The sequence below is a fragment of the Aquarana catesbeiana genome, linkage group LG03 (genome assembly GCF_042186555.1).
Source record: "Aquarana catesbeiana isolate 2022-GZ linkage group LG03, ASM4218655v1, whole genome shotgun sequence".
In the NCBI taxonomy this organism is placed as follows: domain Eukaryota; kingdom Metazoa; phylum Chordata; class Amphibia; order Anura; family Ranidae; genus Aquarana; species Aquarana catesbeiana.
Genome location: NC_133326.1, coordinates 47,561,415 through 47,576,512, shown reverse-complemented (window position 1 = coordinate 47,576,512; position 15,098 = coordinate 47,561,415). Strand labels below are relative to the sequence as shown.

Below are 15,098 nucleotides of genomic sequence, written 5' to 3'. Positions count from 1 at the left end.
TGTGAACCTTTTTTAGAGCTCTGGCTCTAATCAGGTGCTTCAACACCCCCCCCCCCCCACACACACACACATTGGAATCCATAGTCCGGTGCCCTGATATGTAGATCAGGGGGCCGGACGCATGGATAGGGGAGGGGGGGTGCCGGTGCACCCTCTATGGATGGGCCGCTGCTGGTCATAGCCTTCCTGGCTAAGTTCACACAGCTGTTAAATTTTAAACCATTGTTTATTGCACATTAATGCACTTATAGCATTTATGAGCATTTTTATGCAATGTATAAGCTTTCAAGAGTAACTTCACTTTTGTTAAGAAAAAAACATTTCCCTCTGGGTGATCTATGTACATATGCATTGCATTTTCAGAAAATGACAGAACTGCAGACAGAAAAGGAAAGGTAACTTTTAATAATATTCAATTACAATATGACTTGTGTCGCAATTGTATACGCTATATTATTTTTTCTTCATTTGCTATTTTTTTCCCCCACGAAAGGGGAGTTACCCTTTCAAGTCGCAAGTGGCACTTCCCAAATGCCCTGCAAGATTTTAATTTTTTAGAAGGCTAAAATAATTGGATTTGATAACTGTTTAGAGTGCCATAAGGGAGCCTTTAGTTGTACATTAAGGTTAAGTGCTGGGGGTTGAGATTAAGGTTATAGTTAGGTCCCAGGTGTATGTTGATGTTAAGTGATACTTTAAGCGTGAGGTTTAGGTTAGGATAAATGTTAGGGTTAAGTCAAAGGTTATGATTAGGGATGATTGAAATCAAGAGAGATGCCTTCTTTTTCATTATAGTATAACTAAAGGCAAAACTTTTTTTTTCAGTTTTGGATGGAGTGCATGCAGAGGCATTAGAACACCTTTCAGTTTTCATTGCTGTCTGTGCCCCCGTTAAGAAGATCCACCCCTCTATTTATCCTGTTTACCATTATTATTGAAAGTGAAATTAAAAGAAAATCCCAAATTTTGGTTTGTCCCCAGAAAAGTAATAGAGGGGAAATCTTCCAATGGGGGGGGGGGGGGATAATAGTTCTGGTGACCTGGGGTTTCCCAAGGAATTCCCTTAATTTGCAGAGATTTCCTCTCACTTCCTGTTTGGCTATGGAACAGGAAATGAAGGGAAATCTCCGCAATGGGACACAGCTGGTCAAAAAAAGATCCGGCAGGAGATATAACCCTCCTCTGATGTATCCAAAATGATTTTTTTTTCCCCTATAGTTATACTTTAAAGGAGAAGTTTGGGGCTTCTAAAAAAAAAAATCTTCAAATTCTGCAGCTGTCCCACGTTGGCTCTAAGACTGAGAGCTGAGTGGTTACATGACCGCTGATTGCTCAGTTCTCTGTCTTCTCAGAGTGAAGAACAGCGATTCTCAGTCACCGCTCTTTACTCTGTCCCTTCAGTGCCCACTGGAGCAATGAACTGGAGAGGGGGCGGAGGCTTCGGCTCTCAAATGTGTGCATTAAAATTGGCCTAAACTTCTGATAGCCTCATAGCAAAATTGTGGCCACAAATAAGAAAAGATTCACTTAAAAAAACTGTACCATTAGTTACCAGCTTAAAATGTGCGCTGTGGGGTAGGTTAATGCCATCCTCCTCTTTTAAACATGTTCTGTATATCCAGTGGTGGCTGGTGCTCAATTTTCTTAAGGGGGCCAGCCAGCCAGCCAACCAACCCCCACCCCCGGCGCTCGCTCACTCGATCGATCGCTGCTCCCCCCATCGCTCGATCGCAGCATCGGTCGCCCGCCAGTCCCCCACCAGCCCCGCACTTACCCCATTCAGGCTTCGGTGACTTTCCCCTGCATCTCCTCACGAGTCCTGGCGATCACTACTCCTCCCAGCCAATCAGGACTTAGGACTCACGGCCAATCAGGTCTAAGGACATCTGGCCAATCGGGTCTCAAGACCCGCTTCCTGATTAGGGAACCCACAACTGGGTGGGATCCGGGCGCAGTGCTCTGCGCCCAAACCCACCCTTTTTTGAAGCCAATTTGAGCCTCCAGGTCTAATCATGTGCTTCGAAAGAAAACAACCTGTTGGAATTAATGCTTTCGGCGCCCTGCATGTAGATTAGGGGCCTGGGCACATGGATTAGGGGGGCGCCGCCCCTGCGTCCTGCATGAGCGGTCACCACTGTGTATATCCATACAGATGACACCAGCAATACTTGAAGTGTCTGTGACTGATCGAATGAAATCCAGCAATGTAGTAACATTTCAAACACAGCTGTAGTAACAGATCATCTAGAGTAACAGCGGGGAGATGTGATGACTTGCAGTTTGTTTTCTTTCACTTTCTCCTTTTTACATTGTAGATAGGAAGAAAAATTTTTATTCAACACTCGGTTTCTGCTTCTTCTTTTTTTTTACATATTGTATATTTTACATAACATATTTCCAAACAGGCTTCAGGTAAGTCCTTCTGGACTATAAGATTAAACGACTGTTTCTTTACAGAACCTGGATGATAGGGCATAGATCACTGTGCATAGTTACGTTTAAACTGGAGCCCGATCGACTTGACTAACAACATGTACAAATACATAAGTGGTCCATATAGTGAACTTGGTGTTGAGTTATTCACTTTAAGGTCATCACAGAGGACAAGGGGGCACTCTTTACATCTAGAAGAAAAAAGATTTCATCTCCAAATACAAAAAGGTTTCTTCACAGTAAGAGCTGTGAAACTGTGGAATAGACTCCCTCCAGAGGTGGTTCTGGCCAGCTCATTGCTTTAAAAAATGGCCTGGATTCTTTCCTAACTGTACAGAATATAACTGGATACTAATATTTATAGGTAAAGTTGATCCAGGGAAAATCCGATTGCCTCCCGGGGGATCACAAAGGATTTTTTTCCCCTGCTGTAGCAAATGGGATCATGCTTTGCTGGGGTTTTCGCCTTCCTCTGGATCAACTGTGGGTGAAGGATTGTGTATATGGGATTGTATTTATATATTTATTTTTTTGGTTGAACTGGATGGACTTGTGTCGTTTTTCAACCTGGCTAACTATGTAACAAATTAAAACCAAACTCCAGCTAAAACTTTTTTTTTTTTTTGCAGTTACAGCAACAGTTGTTTTTTTAATAGAATAGAATGCATTAAGATAAAAAAAAGAAAAACTTCTGCCTTTACAACCACTTTAACCCTTTAACTAAAACGTAATTTAAAAAGAAAATAATGGTGCGCTTAATTCAAAACTATCAAACTCCACATCTAAACAATAAAAAATGCAAAGGTAAAAATTTAAATATGCATAATAGACCTCCAAATAATGAAACAAAAGTCCAAAAACTCGTGATAATTCTGAAGATAAATAAATGTCTCTCTTGTTAGTAAATAAGTAATGCAATTCGTGCCTCAGACCAATGAACGTGCAATCACCTCCATCAGTCACCTCTGAGTGAAATGGACGCCCACCTCAAAAAAAGACCTATCTATTCAAGCCTTGAGTAATAAAAGAAGATCTTCGGTCATCAGGAACACCAGCTCCAATAATAAAGGAACACTCTTTCTGTGCAAATCGATCCTTAAATGTGGCTCATCTTATATAGAAAGAGTTCATTGCGCATTACCGTTAAAAATAGAATTTATTGAAAACATAAAAATTTCCACATTTTGTATTAAATGCAATTGTCTCCAGGATATGAGCTCCTCGCCACCTCACCACTAATTCTGATGTGTGAAACACAGGAAATTACATCACCAGCTCCACCCGATGCGTTGCGTCACTTGTCACGTGACTTCTTCAAAGGGATAGGAGCTTAGTGATGAGCGCCGGGAGTTAAGAGCCCTGTTGTGTATACTGGTAACCTAGGTGACCAGGGAATAATCAGTGTTGATAATACAAAAATAACCACTGATGGGAGCTGATGGGAGCTACATTATTAAAATTTAACATATTCTCCTGACCATTTAAGATAGAAATGTTCACTATGCATTCCTGATTGTATAAAACCTTACAGTTTGACAAAACATTGATAAACAATTGGCAATATAAATTACTCTGAAATATTACTTCACTAAAAATATAACAGGAATCAATATGTACTACACTAGTGAACATTTCTATCTTAAATGGTCAGGAAAATATGTTAATTTTTAAAATGTAGCTCCTATAGGTGGTTATTTTTTGTATTAGCAACATGACCCGATGATTCACCTAGGTTAAGGCTCGGTTCACACAGGGACGACTTGTCCCGTTCTGTGCTATGGAACCGTTCTAAGGGGAGCGACGCAAGTCGCTCCGACTTAGAAAAAGGTTCCTGTACGACTTCGGGGGCGACTTGGGGCGACTTGCATAGACTTCTATACAGAAGTCGTTTTGCAAGTCGCCCGGGCAGTCGTGTGCAGGTCGCCTCGGTGAGGCGACCTGCAAGTCGTGCCGCCTCTGGTGTGAACCGAGGCTAAGAGTATACACAACAGAACTCAAAGACAATCCAGCTGCATGCCTTCTGCATCTGACCCCGAGACCGACCCGAAAGTATAGGAAAACACTGACAATGCAACTCCTAAATGCAGCGAGAGCTTGTATCCCTGCATTGTGGCATGAACCCCTTCCACCTACCAAGGTCCTGTAGTACTCTAAAGTAAATTGTATCCTCCGTATGGAGGAACTGACTGCAACTTTACAAAATAAGGAGGAACAATTTAATGACAAATGGAGACCCTGGAGAAATTTTGTAAGCACTAACGCATACCTACATGAGATAGCTCAAGCACAAATCCAGGCTACCTGACATGACAACTCCGTGGGTATCATTTAAACAAGTACATGTATGCATCCCTCAGAAGTGTCGGGGGTGGGGTCGGGGGGGGCAGTGTCGCAGCCATTTCTTTCCCTTACCCCCTTTGGCCCTCCTCTTCTCTTCCTTCCTCTCTGTCTTTTTTACCTCTTTCCCTTCTAGATATCTGTTCTAATCTATCTTGATTTTCCTTTCATGTCCTCTGTACTAGGATGCTCGCTACGTAGCCGTGGTGACGGCGTTGATGGAGATACTGTGAATACTTAATATACGGCGAGCCGGAAAAGTTTACTAATATACTATGTGATATATTTGTCTGAAAACGTTTAAGCACTTTAATGCAGTACAATTTTGTTTATGACCAGTTTGAGGCCCATTTTTAAGCCACCTTGCTTTACTATGTTTGTAAAAGATATAGTTTTGGCTGGAACATACCTGTATTACCACATATGTTTGTATACACCTGATACTGGTTTTCAGTCTCAATCTAACGGAATCAAAATGTGTTATTGTCGGAAATTGTATGACTGGACTTATACTGGATTATGTATCTATGCCTTTTTTATAAAAATAAAGGAATTAAAAAAAAAAAAAAAAGAGTATACACAACAGGGCTCTTAAATCCCGGCGCTCGTTACCAAGCTCCTATCCCTTTGAAGAAGTCACGTGACATGTGACGCAACGCATCGGATGGAGCTGGTAATGTCACTTCCGGTCTCTCCTACATCGGAATTAGCGGTGAGGAGGTGAGGAGCTTGTATCTTGGAGACAATAATTGCATTTCATACAAGATGTGGAAATTATGAGTGTACAGTTTTATGTTTTCAACCAATTCTAATGGTATTGCGCGATTAACTCTTTCTATATGTTATGAGCGACATTTGAGGATTGATTTGCACAGAAAGAGTGTTCCTTTATTATTGGAGCTGGTGTTCCTGATGACTGAAGATCTTTTATTACTCAAGGCTTGAATAGACCCTGGTGGATCTTTTTTTGAGGTGAGCGGCCATTTCACTCAGAGGTGACTGGTGAAAGTTGAAAAATAACACATGTACTTGCCTGATAAAATAAAATAAAGGAAAACAAATGCACCTACCACATTTAAAGCGGTTGTATACCGCTGGAGGTTTTTTTTTTCCCTGCAAGGTAAAGTCATAATGCATCGCATACTAGCACATTGCGTTGCAGTGGTTTCCATCTTTACCCATCTTGCTTCCGGCTTTATGGGCTCTGGCTCTGTTACTGGCCGGAGCCACAATGACATCACTCCCGCGTATGTACACAGGAGCCGCTGTTCACGGCACAGGTGTCCTTTCCTTCAGAGCGCAAGCACCAGTGAAGTCTTTGGCTGCATTTAATGTAAATATCTCCTAAACAGTGCACATTTAGGAAATATTTACACTACCTATAGGTAAGCCTTATTATAGACTTACCTATAGGTAAAAGTCAGTAAAGGAAGTTAACTTACTCTTTAAGGATTGGTAAACTGCAGTATATTAAGTTGTGCCTTTTGGGTTTAGATACAATTTAGTCTTAGATTGTAAAGTCATATTAATTATCATAACTGATTAAACAGTTTCATAATGCCCGTGTCCACAGACACATGTGATAATTGAGTTCATTCCAAACGCCTGTGTGAATGAGGTCTAAAGGATTACTGGAAAAATGTATATTAATAAAAGATGAGATAGCTTATATGGACAACTTTCAGGAAGAAAGATCTGGTGCTTCTTTTGCCTGTTCTATACTCATTAAGCAGAATTTTTCATGTTGGTCAGTGCATTTTTCCCAGTCACCAAAAGTTGTAGAGAACAAAAGCAATTCAAGTTAGAGTGGAATTTACACTCCTCTAGAGATTGGCTTTTGAAATTTACTAATGCAGCAATTTAGAAATGTTTAGCACTGAGAAGCACTTTTTGAAATATAAAATATGCATTATACATTTATAGATCTGACCAAAGTGTGGGATAAATGAGCAGGAAAAAGGGACAGAGGGATTTTGTTTCAAATCAGGGACAGTACCTCAAAATCATGCCATGTCTATGGGGGAAACCCATACACTGCATAATCACTGGAGGCCATCATATGTACAGCTCCTCATAACAATGAATAGGGTTACAGCATACATACTCAGGGTGAAGAAGACCTGGTGGGACACTTATTGAAGCAAGGCAGTGTGGACAGAGCTGCATAGTGAGGAAGAATAAGGTAAATATTTCTCCAGGAAGACTCCACTGGGAAGACTCCACCTCCCGCCCGTCGTATTGTAAATTGACAGTTGCAAGGTGGCTCTTTCATTCTTGGATGACATCAAACGTTGTCCCACTCTCGCTGTGTTTGGCGCCTGTGGCGATCGGTGGTGCGCTTTGTCCCTGGAACAAGGTGCATCACCGATCTCGGTAAAGAGCCGATGACAAGGCTCTTTACCCATGTGACCAGCTGTGTCCAATCACAGCTAATCACATGTAAACAAGGAAATGTCAGTATCAGCATTCCTCTCCTCACGCTGACAGCGGCATTTCCTCACTGGGGAGATCTGCACAGATAATCCGGGCACTGATCATCATTGTCCTGATTATCAGTGTTACCCCAGCAGTAATGCCAGTCAGTGCCCAGCAGTGATGCCAATAAGTGCCCAGCAGTGATGCCAGTCAGTGCTACCTTTCAGTGCTTGCTCATCAGTGTCATCCATCAGTGGCGCCTATGCATGCCGCCTATCAGTGCCCATCAGTGCAGCCTATTAGTGCTCAACAGTGCTGCATATCAGTGCTACCTATCAGTGCCCATCAGTGCTGCATATTAGTGCCTCCTCATCAGTGCCACCTCATGAGTGCTGCCTCATCAGTGCCCATTAGTGCAGCCTATCAGTGCCCATTAGTGAAGGAGAAAAATTACTTATTTACCAAATGTTATATCAGAAATTATTTTTATTCAAAATTTTCAGTCTATTTTTGTTTGTTTTTTTAGCAAAAAATAAGAACCCAGTGGTGATTACATAACGCTAAAAGAAAACTCTATTTGTCTCAAAAAAATGATAAAAAAAAATTGTTTGGGTACAGCGCTGCATGACCGGGCAATTGTCATTCAAAGTACGACAGCGCTTAAAGCTGAAAATTGTCGGGGGCAGAAAGAGGGTGAAAGTGACAATTATTGAAGCAGTTAAAGAACAAATTGTACTAATAGTACAGTTGTTCTTTAAATAATAAAGTTATCCTGTGGGCAGTACAAACAAATACAGCATACATTAACAAGAAGAAAATAGATTGTGTAAACATGTCAGCTGCTCTCCTTCCCACAAGTTCCAGCAGCAGGATATACAGTACTTTTAAAAACTATTCATACCTCTTGAAATTTTCCACATTTTATCATGTTACAACTAAAAACATAAATGTATTTTATTGAGATTTTTTGTGATAGACCAACACAAAGTGCCACATAATTGTGAAGTGGAAGGAAAATGAAAAAAAAGTTTTCCAAATTTTTTATAAATAAATATCTGAAAAGTGTGGCGTTCATTTGTATTTCGCCCCCTTTACTCTGATACACCTAACTAAAATCTAGTGGAACCAATTGCCTTCAGAAGTCACCTAATTAGTAAATAGAGTCCACCTGTGTGTAATTTAATCTCAGTATAAATGCAGCTGTCCTGTGAAGCCCTAAGAGGTTTGTTAGAGAACCTTAGTGAACAAACAGCATCATAAAGGCCAAAGAACACACTAGACAGGTCATGGGGAAGTTTAAAGCAGGGTTAGGTTATAAAAAAAATATTCCAAGCTTTGAACATCTCATGGAGCACTGTTCAATCCATCATCCGAATATGGAAATAGTATGGCACAACTGCAAACCCGCCAAGACATGGCCGTCCACCTAAACTGACAGGCCGGGCAAGGAGAGCATTAATCAGAGAAGCAGCCAAGAGGCCCATGGTAACTCTGGAGGAGCTGCAGAGATCCACAGGTCAGGTGGGAAAATCTGGCCACAGGACAACTATTAGTTACACACTCCACAAATCTGGCCTTTATGGAAGAGTGGTAAGAAGAAAGCCATTGTTGAAAGAAAGCAATAAAGAAGTCCCATTTGCGGTTTGCGAGGAGCCATGTGGGGGATACAGCAAACATGTGGAAGAAGGTCCCCTGGTCAGATGAGACCAAAATTGAACTTTTTGGCCTCAAAGCAAAACGCTTTGTGTGGCAGAAAACTAACACTGCACATCACCCTGAACACACCATCCCCACCGTGAAACATGGTGGTGGCAGCATCATGTTGTGGGGATGCTATTCTTCAGCAGGGACAGGGAAGCTGGTCAGAGTTGATGGGAAGATGGATGGAGCCAAATACACGGCAAGCTTAGAAGAAAACCTGTTAGAGTCTGCAAAAGACTTGAGACTGGGAATCGGTGGCAAGACTTGAAAATTGCTGTTCACAGACGCTCTCCATCCAATCTGACAGAGCTTGAGCTATTTTGCAAAGAAGAATGGGCAAAAAATGTCACTCTCTAGATGTGAAAAGTTGGTAGAGACATCCCCAAAAAGACTTGCAGCTGTAATTGCAGTGAAAGGAGGTTCTACAAAGTATTGACTCAGGGGGGCTGAATACAAATGCACACCACACTTTTCACATATTTATTTGTAAAAAGTTTTGAAAACCATTTATCATTTTCCTTCCACTTTACAATTATGTGGAACTTTGTGTTGGTCTATGACATAAAATCCCAATTAAATACATTTATGTTTTTGATTGTAACATGACAAAATGTGGAAAATTTCAAGGGATATGAATACTTTTTCAAGGCACTGAACATTTCAAGTCAGCCTTTTGTGTGCTTTTGCAAGTAAAAATATACTTTATTTTGTGCTGAACAACCGATAAATATGAGGAGAGCCATAAGTTGGTGAAGTTTCTTATACTCGGATTTATACTTGTACAGAGCAACATATCATGGCAATTCATAAAGTATCCACTGCCCACGATGACCATTTCTCTTGCATCTGGTCTAGGACAATAATTTACTATAAGGGGCTTGGTTAGCATATCCAACACATAGGAGTGATATCAATGGATTTGCCCAAGATTAAGTTTATAAAACGCTTCTTTAAATCTTAATGTTGTAGTTTCTGTATTATCAAATATAAGCCCAAAGTGAACCACCATACATACATGTTAAAGTTGTTTTCATACTGGGGCAATGGAAGTGCCTTATGTTCGATAGTGCTTTTATTCAGTTGTGGGATGAAATGCAAGCTCTCATAGTCAACCCACCCAAACATGGGGAAAACATCAAATTTCAGGCACATACAACTTAATTTACTAAAGGCAAATCGACTGTTCATCTTACAAGGGGAGTTGTTCAGTGCAAGGAAATTTTCCCCAGAGCTTTGTGAAGGTGGTAAAATTTTACTTTGCCAAGAAGACCTAATTATGTGCAAGGAAAATAAAGAATAAGACAAAACACAGTATGTTTGACTGCTTATGATTGGATGATGGAAGTCAGCAGAGCTTCCCCTCATTCAATAATTACATGTATTGTACTTTGTACCTAATTACATTGTTCCAGCTTGGACCAATTTAACCATGAATATAATATAACTGTCCAATGTCCCTTGAAGCTGGAAATCACTGAAGTAGGTACTGCTAGCCCTGTGATCTCCACTTGCTTCTGGGTCCTGCGCCAAGCAGCTGCCCTATTTAACTTTCTTGCTTTTTCAAGTATATTTTTTAAATATGGTTTATATGTTCATACCATAAGAAGTAAAGTTAAGAAATCTGTATACTTATAGTATAATCTATTTGTAGTTCAAATTCCTATGTTAGAAAAATAAAAGTATTTATGTTCTCCAGCACATGATCTTCGCAGTTACTTTGGGGGAAACGGATCGCTGCATTTACTACTGCTGAATATCCAAAGATGTTTTAGTAAAGTGGTTGTAAAGGTTTATTTACCTTAATGTATTCTCTGCATTGCATTAAAAAACCTTTAATGTGCAGCTCCCTCCTCACCCCTCCCAATTCTCCAAATACTTACATGAGCCTGATGTCAATCCAGTGCTGTGCACAAGAGCAGCAATGCTGTTGTCTCTCTCTTTCCTCAGTGGCTCAGACACAGCAGCGGGAGCCATTGGCTCCTTCTGCTGTGCTGCCAATAACAGTTTGAAAAGAGGGAACAGGGGGCTGGGGCATAGCTACAGTGTGTGCCAATGGACACAGAGAGTGAGGCTTAGAAACAAGCCTGCATGAGTGCCTCCATAGCAAGTGGCTTGTTATGGGGGCACTCAGAGGGAGGGAAGGAGCCAGGAGCACCAGTGGGGGACCCAAGAAGAGGCCCATTGTACAGAGCAAGTAGGTACAATATGTTAACCCCCCCCCCCCCCCAAAAAAAAAAAAACAAAACAAAAAACCTGAACCTTTACAATCACTCTAATCACTTTTCCTGCAACCATTGGACAAAGTCAAATGTCCACATATAGCTTCTGTACTTCTCGTAGATCGGAGGCTGTTCATTCACAGCAAATTTACCAATGATAAACAGCTACTGAACCATTTGTGAGGACATTAATTGCTGTTGCAGTCACATATTAAAGATGAAGAGCTATACATGAAGATGTTTAGCGTTCAACAGGAACAATACAGGATACTGTAGCTTCAGATGAAAAGGGAGAATTGAGGTTTGTATGCTGTGGTATTTGTTTTACCAATGAGTTAATTAGTTAATTATTTCCCAGGAGTTAGTCCTGGGAAATATGGGCTGAATTTAGCACATGTTGTTGCAGCCTTGTGGCGGTAGTTACATGAATACATAGGTTTAAAAAAGACACATTAACCCACCTTACATGCTCAGAAACCTAAACACAAAATGTATCCAAAGACAAAAACCTTCTGGTTTCTGCCTACTTGAGTGTGGTCCAATTTGCTCTATCCAAGAAAGATTGTTCCTAATCCCAAAAGGCAATGGGGCAACCCCTTGATCAGCCTTTCTCAACTTTTTTACCTTAGCGGCACCCTTGAAGTAATTTTCAGCACTCAGGGAACCCCTGGTAAGATTAGTCCATCAGGGTCATTTCTGAAAATGCAACTTAAATTGGTGCTGGTAAGTGGGAAGAATGCACCCCTTACAGGGTTGGCGAGAATGAGATCTTTGCTGTTATGCTACTGGCTCTGCCACATGGAGTTGAACCTGGATCTATGCAGGTACCATTATATAGGGGGTTGGTTAGTCACAGCTCAAGAAACTCCTAGCCACCCCTGGAGGAACCCTGGTTAAGAAAAGCTAACTAAGATCAAACTCTTATGCCCGTACACAGGGTCGGACATTGATCGGACATTCCGACAACAAAATCCTAGGATTTTTTCCGACGGATGTTGGCTCAAACTTGTCTTGCATACACACGGTCACACAAAGTTGTCGGAAAATCCGATCATTCTGAACGCGGTGACTTAAAACACGTACGTCGGAACTATAAATGGGGCAGTAGCCAATAGCTTTCATCTCTTTATTTATTCTGAGCATGCGTGGCACTTTGTGCGTTGGATTTGTGTAGACACGAACGGAAATTCCGACAACGGATTTTGTTGTCGGAAAATTTTATAGCCTGCTCTCAAACTTTGTGTGTCGGAAAATCCGATGGAAAATGTGTGATGGAGCCTACACACGGTCGGAATTTCCGACAACAAGGTCCTATCACACATTTTCCGTCGGAAAATCCGACCGTGTGTACGGGGCATTACAATGTTATTTCTTAAATAGAAGTAGTTATTTATTTTTTCTGAATTTAGACACACATCCAGCCCATGTTTTTAGTAATATGATTGCTGATCTACTTAGTAGTTTTAGTACTCAGGACTTTATGTCAGTAGTCGTGCACATACTCACCAGTAGGTGACATAAACTCCTCCATACACAGCCACTGACTCACAGGATGAGAAGACAATCAGAAGATTACTCCTCAAAATTAAGGGGAAGGAATAGAAGGGGGGGGGGCATGTGAAATTCAATGTATTTATATTCTTAGAGCTTTTTGCTCTACTTTCTCAAATAAAAAATGGTGTTTTCGACAGGTAAACAGAACTGAAAGTTACATGTTCCCTCACTGTTAAATCAAAGCCAAAAATGTAATTATTTATTTCAATAAAATGCATTGAATTTAATTCCATAAAATCAGAAAGTCTTTAGCTTGAACTAAGTTTTAGGCTAAGTTCTATAAACAGAAAACAAGAGATTCCATTGATCAAGTCGCTATGTGAATAGCGATGAATGTAAGAACTACCAAAAACAAAGACAACCTGAGAAGACTCATTGACCGCTGATTTGATCTCTAAGGAGGTTTCGCTTGAGAGTACGGCCTTTCTCAAGCAGGCACAGCTTATTGTACATCTGACTTGGAGCGCTGCATACCTGAATATTCTGAACTGGAGGGGATTGAAAAGGATCTATGACACATCAACCCAAACATAATGATGGTGAACAATATGTTGTGTTAATATTTGATGCGCTGTTCCACTTTCCTGATTTCACTAGTAAGCACGTCAAGACTTAAGTTGACATTTTGTTCCTACTGAGATGCCTTTTTCAGGATTCTTACTGAAAATGCCCATAGCCATATTATTACTTACAACCTTGCAAATGCAGGGTGTTATCTTACCTCAAGATAATACATCTTACCTAAGGCATACAAGATAAAAATATGGCTTCTTACCACAGGCTTTAAAGGCATGAACTGCTAATTTTTGGTTTAGATATTTGTTTGTAATACTTATTTTACACGTCAGCATACTAAATTACTTGTTTTAAACAATAGAAAAATAACATTGGTATTAACAACAGCAGTAATAATGATAATAATAATAATAGTACTGTGACTTATGTGCTTAAGTATATTTATCATGAAACAATTGCTAAATAATACAGTTAAGTTTAAAAAACTGGCATTAAATCTATCATTATTATAAATTATTATTATTAATAAGACGAAGAAGGAGAAGAAAAAGAAGAATTATTATTCTTATCTGGATACCTCTACAGATGTACGGTAAATTGTTTTATATGCACATACAATGGAAAAAGATATATATAAGGCGGCACTACATTGCATATTCATGTTACACATCACTTCAATTGTACAAGTTTACTTATTAAGTTAATGTAAACTGTAATTCATCAAGCACATTTGTTTTTTTTTGTACACAAAAAGTAGCATGTAAAAAATTAGCAGTTCCTTCTGGATTGCGGTGTACTACTTATCATAATTTATGCCAAGCATCAGGTCTAATTATTGTGCATGGCAGCATCATTAGCATTATTATATGATGTTGTTTTTACTTGCTTAGTTAATTGAAATAATTTGCGTTCGCTGTGCTAAAGTTATTAGCTAAGTAAGTCATGTTTTTATAATTAATTAAGAATCCTAAAATTTTATTATTTTTTTTTAAATCTTGGTATTTTTTAATACAGAAAAGTATTGTATTGTATGAAAATAATGTGGGTTTAGTTGTTCCTGGAGTGTGAGGTATAATAGTCATTACCACATCCATTCTTAGGTATTATAAACTGTGGGAATAGAGAGATAACAGGTAAATGACTCATTGATTTATGTGCCCCAAGGAGAATCCTGGATTGTTCTAAATGGAACTTGAAACATAAACCATGAAGAGATCCGGCTTACCTTTGTCTATTCATTCCATAGTCATCCATATAGAGGATTCTTGCTGTGTCCCATCAGCAGCACTCAGGATAAAGTTCTCTTCTTTGTAGAAAATTAGCTCATGGGATCAGAGAGGGAAGTGATTGCATCCAATGACCTTCCTAACTTCTGCAAGTCAGCCTTTTCTCCCACACAGCTAGAGATACACACTCAACAATGTGCAAGTAGTACACTGCTGTAACACACAGCATAAGTTCAACTTCTTCCTCTCACTCTCTCTCTCTTTCTCAAAATTAGAAACAGGGTAGGCAGAATTTCCCTCAACATAAATGCTAGTAACCTGACCTACTGTCTGAACAGCACATATCCAGAATTAACCTCTTGTGTGTGATATGAGTTGAGTCTGTCCAATGGCTAGTGTTAGGATTCAAAACCCGTAACCCATGTCATATATTTCAAGCAAATTTTTTGGCAAGCTACTGTATATGTAGTATCTAAAACAACTGTAATTAATTTTTATCTTGGCATCCAGTTTTTGTAGCCTAAGCAAATAATAATTAAATGAACGGAATTCCATGTATTATATTAATGTGTCTGGAAGCTTCTTTACTGTCACCCAAACTTTTCATAAGTCTTCCTTGCAATAATATTAACAATGTAACTGAAAAAAAAGAACGATTTATTTACACCCACCTTCTCCTTCGAGGTCAGCCTTTCTC

At 39.8% G+C, this 15,098-nt stretch overlaps 1 protein-coding gene across 1 annotated transcript in view; it reads right to left on the bottom strand.

Moving 5' to 3' along the window:
- The window catches only part of LOC141131333 (aminopeptidase N-like), a 94,397-nt gene extending 79,560 nt beyond the window's left edge, over positions 1-14,837 (bottom strand). Inside the window, exon 1 of the mRNA XM_073618480.1 lies at positions 14,401-14,837. The gene's annotated coding sequence lies outside the window, so the exon portion shown is untranslated. The remainder of the gene's footprint in view (positions 1-14,400) is intronic.
- Positions 14,838-15,098: the final 261 nt, after the last annotated feature.